This window comes from Micrasema longulum, unplaced genomic scaffold, assembly GCF_059751315.1.
Source record: "Micrasema longulum isolate JH-2025_06_02 unplaced genomic scaffold, ASM5975131v1 h1tg001055l, whole genome shotgun sequence".
Taxonomy (NCBI): domain Eukaryota; kingdom Metazoa; phylum Arthropoda; class Insecta; order Trichoptera; family Brachycentridae; genus Micrasema; species Micrasema longulum.
Window position 1 is genome coordinate 454,717 of NW_028278243.1, and position 11,032 is coordinate 465,748.

General features: G+C 31.2%; 1 long non-coding RNA gene across 2 annotated transcripts; it reads left to right on the forward strand.

Moving 5' to 3' along the window:
* Positions 1-314: 314 nt before the first annotated feature.
* Positions 315-10,721, forward strand: LOC148277296 (uncharacterized). Of its 2 annotated transcripts, none has more exons than XR_015823537.1 (3): positions 315-406; positions 825-981; positions 10,180-10,721. It is a non-coding gene; the product is annotated as an uncharacterized LOC148277296 (long non-coding RNA). The 2 variants fall into 2 exon arrangements; XR_015823536.1 differs by having other exon boundaries at positions 825-977.
* Positions 10,722-11,032: the final 311 nt, after the last annotated feature.

Consider the following 11,032-nt stretch of genomic DNA (forward strand, 5'->3'; position numbering starts at 1 on the left):
AATATTGTAGACTTATTCATATTTACTAACCCCCAAAAGGAACATACTATTTTTTTCTCATATTACTTCTTTAGCTAAGGCGTATTCAATATTATTTGTGTTTATTTTGCACGATTTTTTTTAACTTGCGGTTATTCGATATAATGTTAATTTTGCAATCTAAATTATACTAAAAATACTTACGAAATATCGTATAAATATGAATGTTTAATAATATATTTCCATAAATGAGGTACTTAATTAACTAAGTAAAATCAAACACAAATTTCGAATCCAGATTCATTTTTATTTTTGACAGTTATTTTCCTTTTAAGAGCATTTTCAAAACATGTTTGAAAAAGTCATGAAATAATAGAATATATCGACAAATTTATCAATCCTATAAAAGCAGTTTTCTGAAACATAAGTTCGTATTTTATGCAATATAAACTATTGCAAGAATTTATTAGCGTGTCTTGTTGAACATGAATGATCAAAGTATATTTTGTTCAACTTAAATAATGTTATAAAAACCGTTTTGAAATATATGAAAGTTATTGAACGGAGTATTTAGCTATAGTTTCTATTGATTTGAAATAATCGAGTGATTTGAGAAATACGATGCTTTTATTACATATTTTTACTATAAACGCTTATGATTAAATAACACTTTATTTTTTTAAATTAATTCCCGTCTGTACTTACTAAAGGAATTTTATGAATTTTTTTAGTATATTTTAAAGTGTTTTATCTCTTATTTTTATTTAAATAATTCTTCTGTACGTGTGTGTGTCACTGAACTTCTAAACGGGTGGACTATTTTAATGAAATTTTTTGTTATGTAGGTGAAACGGAAAATATTGAAATGTCAAACTCAATATCAAATGTCACTTAGTATACAGTTTATCGAAAATTTGAAGATCGAAAAAACGTTTGCTGATCCAACCCATAGCAGGCAAGCCAACGTTCGGGCAGGAAAACGTCTGTCGGGTCCGCTAGTAGGTACTTTATACAATATTTAACTTTCATTTTAAATGAACAATAGGTCTAAAAACTGATAATTAATCGAAAAAGTTTAATTGACATGTGTGTCTTACTATGTATGTGTATGTTTATTCTGTCAAATTAATATAATTTTTGTCAATTATATTGAAAACTTGGCTTAAATATTATTTGAAAGGAAGACTAGAATTCCCTCCAAAACAAACATTGGCGGCCTCCGTGGTGAAGTGCTTACAACGCTTGACTCTCGCACAGAAGGTTCCGGGTTCGATTCCCGGTGAGAACACAAAAATCAAATGTGATTTTTCTCAAGCTGGGTGTACGGTAATATACCACTCTAATTGGGCCTCAAGGCCTGTTGTGGTTTAAATAAAATATTTAGTAAAATTATTATTTGAACCAGTAGTTTTATGATTTTCTTGTTATTTTTTACATTTTTTTACATTTTTTTTTTTTTTTTTGCACCACAACAGGCCAGGAGGCCTAATTACAGTGGTGAATTACATCACAGAGCACCCAGGCTTGAGAAAAATCACATTTTAATTTTTGTGTTCTCACCGGGAATCGAACCCGGAACCTTCCGTGCGTGAGTCAAGCGTCTTGACCACTACACCACGGAGGCCGCCATTATATATTATATTATACCAATACCTACCATCAAAATGTTTTATTATTTAATTTGCTTTTTAAATTTATTTTAAACTAATACTGAACGTCGTAAATAATTTAAGGTTTTAATTTTCGTTTCCTTATCTTGGATATATATAAATGTATGTTTTTTAAAAATAATTAAACGAAATATGTTCATATTATAAATTTTGTAAAAGGCAATTGTGCCGTCGTTTATGTCAATAAAATAAATGAGAAAAATATTTTTTGTCGATTTACGACTTTGAATGTTTTGATACGATATTTTTTTTTCATGTATTTTGTAGAACTAAGGCAAAAAATGGGATTACAAGATTTTTATATTTAAGTGATGGAACTACCAATAAAAACTCAAAGATTCGCAAACACTTGACTGAAGTTGTCTCATGTACTCTACCACGTGATGTGAAGTCACAGGTATGAAGTCACTAAGGTTAGCGCTTCAGCGGTAGTATAAAAACCCAAAGTTTGATATGGTTTATTTCGTTTAATTATTAACCGATTTAAAAATAATATTTCCGGTGGAATGGTGATTTTTCGACCATTTTTTTGAGCTAACAAAAAAATGACAGTACCCTATTATAAATAAACTCGCTGCTATTTTATTTTGGTAGGTACAGAAGTAAATACATCTTAAATATCGTGTGCATATGAACATCTAGGCTGAAAGGGTTAACAAGGAGGGTTAAAGTATGAAATATAATTCCCCTTTCCGTAGGTAGTAAGTTTAATTGCATTGTGTCTAATGCTTCAACGTTTAATTGGAAAGCAGTTTAACTTACAAACGTGATTGGGTATTTATAGTCACGAGTTTTGCATGTTTGCCGTCGCGTGATACGTTATCACTTCAACAAATCAAAGAAAAGGCCGTCCTTCAATAAAATAATTAACCTGTAACCATAAATATACAATAAGAAACTTTATTCTTCCCTCCACCAAAAGTTTTCTTCTGTTTAAGTAACAAAATAAAATGGCAATGAGGAATTCCAGCCCAACCCGGAATTAAATTTAAAAAATGTTTTCGTGTACACGTGAATATTTAAAAATTTTGGAGTAGGATGAAATATCTCATTAATTAATAAAAAATGTTAAAAATAGTATTCATTTTAAAATCGTAAATAATGACGTCACTCCTTATATCTACGTGTAGTATTTCCGGTTTCCGCTTTAAAGCCCTTGCACCTTTTAAGGAACGTTTTGACCATAGAAAAAAAGAGTATAATTTGTATAATTTGACATTTTAACCAGAGATTATGACAACTTTATAGGTTTTTCTAAATCGAAACGTTCGTAAAAACAACCATAACACAGAAATGAGCAAATTACGATCAACTAAATGAAGTAATCAAAGCAATATTCCATAGATTCTTGTCAGGTCAATGAAAGTAAGAACGCCAACCGTTTCATGACGTCACTACTGAAAAGTGACACTAATTACAGTCATTTGGCGCGGTATTTGATAAATGTAACTTAAAAAAATCATATATTTGTAAATAACAAACAAAAAAAATAAATCACATAATTAAATAGTACGCTAAAAGAAAAAAAAATAATTAGAAAACAGTGGAATTCCTCATTGAAATTCTCGGAAAATTCATACATTTACATTAAAAACGATAAAGTAATAATTTATCAAACATTGATCATTTGATGCAGGTAAAAAATATCAAGTAGTAGCTTCTGTCACTGGGATTTTATTTGTTGACTAGTATCTTTGTGTACAAAGGAAAATATCTCATTGCTCATTGCTAATTATTATGATATGCAACATTTAAAACGCATTTTTTGCAAAAAAACATTTAACCATGAAGATTTATAGGGCAAAACTAGATTGGGAATAAAGTTGCGGTAGTGTGGAAACCAAACAACATGACTCTAATCCTAAGCTTGGCATGACTGGCATCTGAAGCATAAGGCTGATAGCCTTACCCTCATGTAAAAGATGATCGAGATACACTACATTTGATGCACTAATATAGTGCCCTATTCACCATCGGGTTGTTGCAGATTCACGAAAGAAGAAAGTTCGAACCCTGCTCGATCGCAACTTGATTCCGAAAATTCAGTTGTTACTAATTAGTTGTAAACGGCTCTTATATTTCTATTTTTGGGCTAGTCGTAAATACATAAATTCGTATTTTAAAAAGCTCATTCAAAATTTATCAAAGAAAACATGATTTATGTTGTGATGTAAATGCGAATGAACATCTTATGGTTCGTTCTAGGTGTAATGTTAGGTTTTACCGCAACCAATATTTGTGTTCTTTCGTGGGCCATGTGTGTAAAACTAGAAGGATTGCATAATATCAAAAGCTATGACTGGATATTCCGTTTTATCGACTACCGGAAATAGTTTGTCACGAGCGGAATTGCGAAGTGACGTCTAAGTTTGGGCTTGTGTGGGCAGGGTGCGCGCTCAGTTCAGTTGTATCTCCGGAACGAGTTGGTCGATTTTAGTGATCGAGGTGTCTACGGAGGGCTGAAAACGTGAGTTAGACGTTAATAAAAATATAAAATTAACATTGATAAAAAGAAAGATCAGAAGATAAAAAAGGCTGCAAAATCTGAAACTCTGAACAAAATGCGTGCACCACGACTTAAAAATGCAGAACGATGTTGGCTCCGTCGATTTCAACAAAAGGAATTGTAAAGAAGACGCCAGAATTCGAATTTGGAAAGTGGAAGTGGATCGCCCGGTACAAATAGCGAGTGCGTATAACGTTTGGAGGAACCTAACACTTCGTCATCGCATCGAATGGATTTGGAAAGTAGTCTCATAGACGTAGAAAGCAACGATAATTCCATTGCTATGCAGGATGACAATACTGAGACTCGCACGGACGCGGACGGTAACATTGGTCCGTCAAATGTAGAAACGAAATCATTAAACTTTTTATATTTCTAAGTCTTTGTAGATTTGGGAGCTTAACACTTTAAGCACCGGCCAAAATTCCATAGAATTTACCCTGTGCCCGGCCAATTTTTGTGAAATTTCATGTAAAAGTTTCTTAAAAGGGTCATTATTATGAAAATACTGGATTAAATCAATTGAAACTTCTCATATTTATTTGAAACAATTAAAAAGTCATTTTTTTATGATAGTTTTGCCAACATTGGCCTTTATGGAGAGCCACATTGCAATTTTCGCACATATTTATTTATTTATTTATACTTTTACATTGTTTGTATCAGAATAATGTTCCCTCACTGGTGTCCCGTGCCGAGGGAAACATTTTACAAAATGTGAAACATGCCTAAGATTAGCTATTTAACAAAGTTGACATAATAATAACAATAAAAAAAACGTAATTAATCCAATTAACCTAATTATAATTAACATAATAAACAATAAAAAACAAAAATATTCATAAAAAACATAATTAATTTATAAAGACCAATTAAAAAAAAATTATAAACAGTGCATACATTTTACCTATTTGACTTGATCCACTCATCGATCCGTGCGCAACCCACCTCCACCATCAATTTTTTAATAGCGGTTTTGTATTGTTTTATGTTATTTTCTTGTGCTTTGTATCCCGGAGCCGTGTAAACATGTGATTATAATAACCACGCGTTGTGTCCCGGTTCCGTGTTTTCACGTAGTTTACCAGCAGCGAAAAAGTACTAATAAAAGTCAATAGATGTTAATAAAATGCACTTTTTTAGACAGCTGGTAAACCACGTGAAAACACGGGACCGGGACACAACGCGTGGTTATATAATCACGTGTTTACACGGCTACGGGATACAAAGTGTTAATATTATGATGTCATTGAAAAAATTGAGCTCGACATTACAATGCCAATATTTCTTACTGGTAATTTCAACGTCGGCGTCGATTCCAACGATCCGATAAATAATATATTGATAAAATTGTTTTTTGTTAGTAAATAAATAACTTAATTACATAACAAATTCGAACACGCTTTTAAACTACCGAAATGCAAAAAGTTTACACTCCGCGAAACTGATTTCGTTGAGCGCCTGGCTAATATTGATAAAAACAATAGCTCATTTAAACAATTCTTCTCATTTATTAGAAAACAAACTGCAACTCACGCCCTTAGACGCTTATTTTATAAGGTTTAATGCACAGTATAAAATTTAATTGGACTGATTTTCTTACTTAAATACGAAATGACAGCCGGTTTACTCCAAAAAATCGACTTTTTCGAAAACTTCAAGCTCTGGTTGAGGGCAAAAGTAGTATCGAATATTTTTTTAAATATTTTTCGCATTCTGAGTAATCAAAAGGCAACTTTTCAGACCCCTTTCATTTCAAAATTCGGAGAGAAAAAAATTAACGGCCCACGCTACTGTACAACCCTTTCCGACTATACTTGGAAACACCACAATCGACTTAGTCAACTTACTCCGACGATTATGCCCTACATTTCATATTTTAGTTACCATCGATCAATTCTTTATAGGTTAGCCATTTGTACTAATGATTTTGATGAATAAATGTTATGTTATGCGTAAGATTTCTTTCTTTCATTCTGACAAACAAAACAAACGAATCTCTCAATAAGAAGAGCAGGGGAAGTAATTTCGCATTCACGAAACAAACATCCGACGGAGTACCAAGAATATTCCTTGTGCCAGTATATATTTTTTATCGGGTATTTAAAAACTGCATTTGAATTTTAAAACACTGTAATTATTCAAGTAATCTATTGTTGCTTTAAACTAAATAATTCCCTTAAATTATCATTAGAATGTGACAGCAAAATGAAAAGTTAAGCATTTTGGCTTTTTGTTTAAATGTTGCGTCATTATGCTTTTCGTTTTATTAGTAGGTCAAGAAATGTTTTTATTTTACTCAAACACTAAAGAGAGTCTGAAAGAGGTCAGTGCAATTGCAATTTACAAATACAATTCTATGGCACTTTATACCCTTAACTTGTATGAAACGTCACCCTTTGAAATGTTTACACGCCCGTGGGTTCTATTATGAGAGCAGTTACACTTAATGAACTGTGTTTTGCTTCGCCTGGTTTGGCGGCAGATAATTGTGCGATTATGTGAGTTGTATCATGCATTTTAATCGGTGTACCGTGTGATTTACACATTGAAAGTACCCTGTTTCGAATGAAAATCGACGTAATTTGTTGCAATTTAATTTTATTCTATGGTTTTAGGTTTAAGTAGTGTACCTAGGCGCTACATATACACTTTAAGTGTGTTTAATAATGTTCTGTGGCTTATTCTGTGAAAAAAGATGCCTACTGAGCGTAAATAAATTTAAAAACTACTATCAAAAGGTGTAACAGACTTATTATTTTTGTAAGTACTCGTATGGCAGTTATTGAATACACACACCGCTTGATTATTAAATTGTACAAATTATGTATCAGTAAAAAAAATATTTATTTTATTATAATCGACCGTTAATTGTGCCTTTAATTTTTTTAAATATATAAACAGATCGAATCGTTCTAAATTTGTTGGAACAGTTAGGGAAAAAGAAAGAATATAGAAGTATAGGCATTTACAGGGCTTATTCCCGTCATTGGCTAAATTAATTGGCAATTCTACCTTTGTAACATTTATCATTCTGCCTATGTTTAAATATCCATATATACTCAAATCTTCCTCGACTTTTGTGAAGTAAAAGAGCTGAAACCTTTATCATGGGGGTGTGATTCATCCGGCTGAACCATTTCACCTACTATTAATTTTTATGCCTCGTTTTACACCAGTAAGTATAATCAACAATGTTTTGAGTATGCCCAAATGTTTGTAGACACGCTGGATTCCTCCCCAGAGAGTTATTTATACCTAAATTTGTTGCAATGCCATTCATTAAATTCATCAGATGTATTAATTTACACGGTACTTAGTACTAAGTAGTAATAAGTACCTAAAGTGATGCTATGCGAGTATACACATGCATTTACTTTTTTAATTAATCTCATTTTTTTCTACTCTCAGCACTAGATTGCTTCGGGATAGTGACACTCGAATAAACAATCCAAGTGGGTCTAGGTATTATTTTCAATTTATCAAGTAGATAGAAAAATATATTGCAAAGGTAGAGAAACCTATAACCACTTCAGAAATACTAAAAATATTCATTATTGGTCATAATTAAAAACTACAGTCTTCTGGTCGAAAACAATTGAAAATAGAAAAACGATGTGTTGGAATACAGCGAGATATTTTTTCAAATGAAAAATAAAAATAAGAATGGGTTTTAAGTAACTTCAAAAACATAATTTAACATTTATAATGTTCTTCCTCTTCCAATATAAGAGTCTTCCATGCGCTACTGCTTGCAACATCTTGAAATAATGTACATTGTGCATACGCCGATTAGGTTGCTAAACCTTAAATAATTTTCTCAACTTGACTCTTATAAGTGAAATCAGTTCATCGCTGAACGCGAATTTTTTTTCTATTAATTTTAGCATCGTGTGAAAGGTCATAAATTATGCCCTATTTCAGAAAAAAAATCGTAAGAGAATGAAGGCAGTTACCCACCTATAAAAATGCCATCTATTACGAACTTGCAAAGTTACTGTTTAATTATATCTCATTGATTTGAATTTCTTATATTAATTAATATTGTGTTCTAAATTGAAAAAAATCTCGTTCTTTTATAATAGTTCTGCTTTAAGCGTATTTAAAAGCAGTCTATTTTAAACCTTGTAAGCATATTTCTATATGTGTATTTTTAATCGAGTTCACAGCCTCAATAAAAAAAATCTTCATTACGGTGTGACAACATACTTTTATTATAAAGCATTCATTTTCTTATGTTAACGATACATCCTATTATAGAAATGGTTTTAAAATGAGTCTTGAGGCACTCCAAAAGAGACTTGATCACCTACAAAATTATGAACTATAGTCCCTAAAATGTAACATGATTAGAATGACAGTTGTCAGAAAAAGTGACGACATAACTGTGTAGTAACGTCAAAGGAGTTATTTATATTGACACACGAAAAATCATTTGTATCTGGCGTGTTAATTATTTTTTTTAATACAATGCTTGAAACATAAATCAACATTTAAATATAAAATCTGCTTTAAAACTAAACTAAACCCAATTATTAACGACGTTTTTACAAGGTTACATCATTTTGCAAAAACGTTAGAGATGGGACAAATTGATCAATGTAAATTGATCGAATAAAAAAAGAATTCATTTAATGTTGTTCATGAAAAAGGTATAAATGTCTCATTTTTTGGTGAATAATTGTGTTAAACACACTATAACGGGCTTGTTTTTGCGTTTTTTATATCAATTTTTGGAAACAGAGTTTCACGATTGCATGAAAAAACTGATGAAAACGATTTGATCAGGGATCAGTAATTTCCCATTACTAATGAAATTAGTTTCAGTGCTGCAGAGCAGCGTTTATTTTATGATTAAAAAATACATATAAGAATTTGTTACCCACTAAGTCTAAAGATTTCTTAGTGGGACACTTTTTTTTATGACAGGTTTATATTACATTTATTTTATTTATATTTTACAAATTTATTATAAAGTATCTAGAAGATATTTCTTCAGTTCTTTTTTTTTCATTTGAAGATCTTTCATGTTAATGATGGTTTGTGGGAGATCTTTGAACAATCTTGGCCCAACGCAATTTAATGTTGACTTTCCGAAGTAATTTGTAATTCGGGGAACAAACAGGGAGCCCTTAGTTTTGAATCTAGTGTTGTGAGTGTGGATTTTTTTTTTTTATATTCCGGATCAACAAAGTGATCTACAATCAATTTGTAGTCACAAGCTTTGACAGCTGTCATTCTAATCAAGTTATATTTTATGGACTATAAGTCATACAATATCAAGTATCTAGTCTGCAGTATGAAATACGGGTCATATGTCTGAAATAATAATTCTCAAACTTTGAGGTTTTTCAGTAGAGTCCAAATTAAAATAAAATAACTCGGAAAAATGACATAAATCTTAGTTTTTATAAATACGACGATAGTAGGAATAGCTACCTTATTCACTGTCATCATATAGGTAGCAGAATGGTGGCGTCCAACGGGTTTTCATGCTTGGATTTCATTTCTTTTATCTCGCAAGATTTTTCAATTTGACTATGCAAAACGGGTAAGTTAAAAATGTTCTCTCTCAGCGTAGACAATGGATGTATGGAGAAGAGGAGAGAGGTATTTCTGCCAGGTATCTGCCTGTCAGTAATATTGAAAGCAGGGCTGGAGCTGTCATAATCATAAGCCAAAATATCACATCATATGTATTTCTGAAACACGACATACATTTATATACCTTGATTCGAAACAAGTGAAACGAAAACTTAAAAAAATAAAATATCTTACAGTTTTTTGGGAAGATCTGACTAAATTGACGAATCGCTTAGTAAATGAACATACATTTTAGATTTTGTCTAAGTCAAGCAGAAAAGACCATTGCAGGAGACTGCTGCGAGACATAGCATAAATTTGTTTATTTGAATTATAATATGGTGAACACAATGCTACGCGTTGCTCAGATGATGATATTGAATTGTTATTTACGCTGAAATTTTTATTTAAGCATTTTCAAATATGTATTTCTTTTAACAGATTTAGCCACCAAGGCAAGGCGCTCTTAGATTCATTTGGTCGGGATGTTTTGAACCACTCTCCGTACTTGACGCTTTCGGATTATCATCTTTTCACCTTTCTGAAGGCACACAAAGGGGAATTAAATTTTCAACTTACGAGCAGGTGCAAAAAGAGGTTCCGAAGTGAGGGAAAGAGCTGGCGGAAGAGTTTCTTTGATTAATTTTTTTATTGACAAATTTCATAGAAGGTACATGTTTAAAAAAAAGTTTTATACAGATCTACTTTACATATCTAGTAAATGTTATAACCGTAACTCTAAGAGACTAACTCTTGTGCTTGGAGAGTGACTTACACTTTTGTAGTTGTTTATTTATAAGAGTTTATATAATTTTAAATATACGAGTACACGAGAAACAAAATAAAAACAGGATATATAAAGAAAAATATAAAACAATAATACATTCATACTAATTAAAATTTAACGTAGTTCTTCAAAGGGAGCATAAAAAAGATTGTATCACTGCTCGCTCATTATTTTTTTAATTAAGGTTTTAAACACTATCTGGTAAGATAACTTTTGAAATTGTAATACTTATGTAGTTAATAAAATAAAATAATTGTGAAAAATTTCACACTCGACTATTGATTAAATTTACAGGTGTGTAAAAATTCATAGTTTGTAACTACAATAATCATAATATTTTTTTTATTTCATATCTTATTTGAGCCCATTGCATGTGAAGTGAATAAGGTAAGGTCGAAGTAATTAAAACATTTTTTCCCGATTATTTATGTATAGTGCAAAATATTTTTTAAAGTAGACAAAAAGTTTATAGAGTTAAGACATTGAAGACTATTTTGTTAGTTAGTT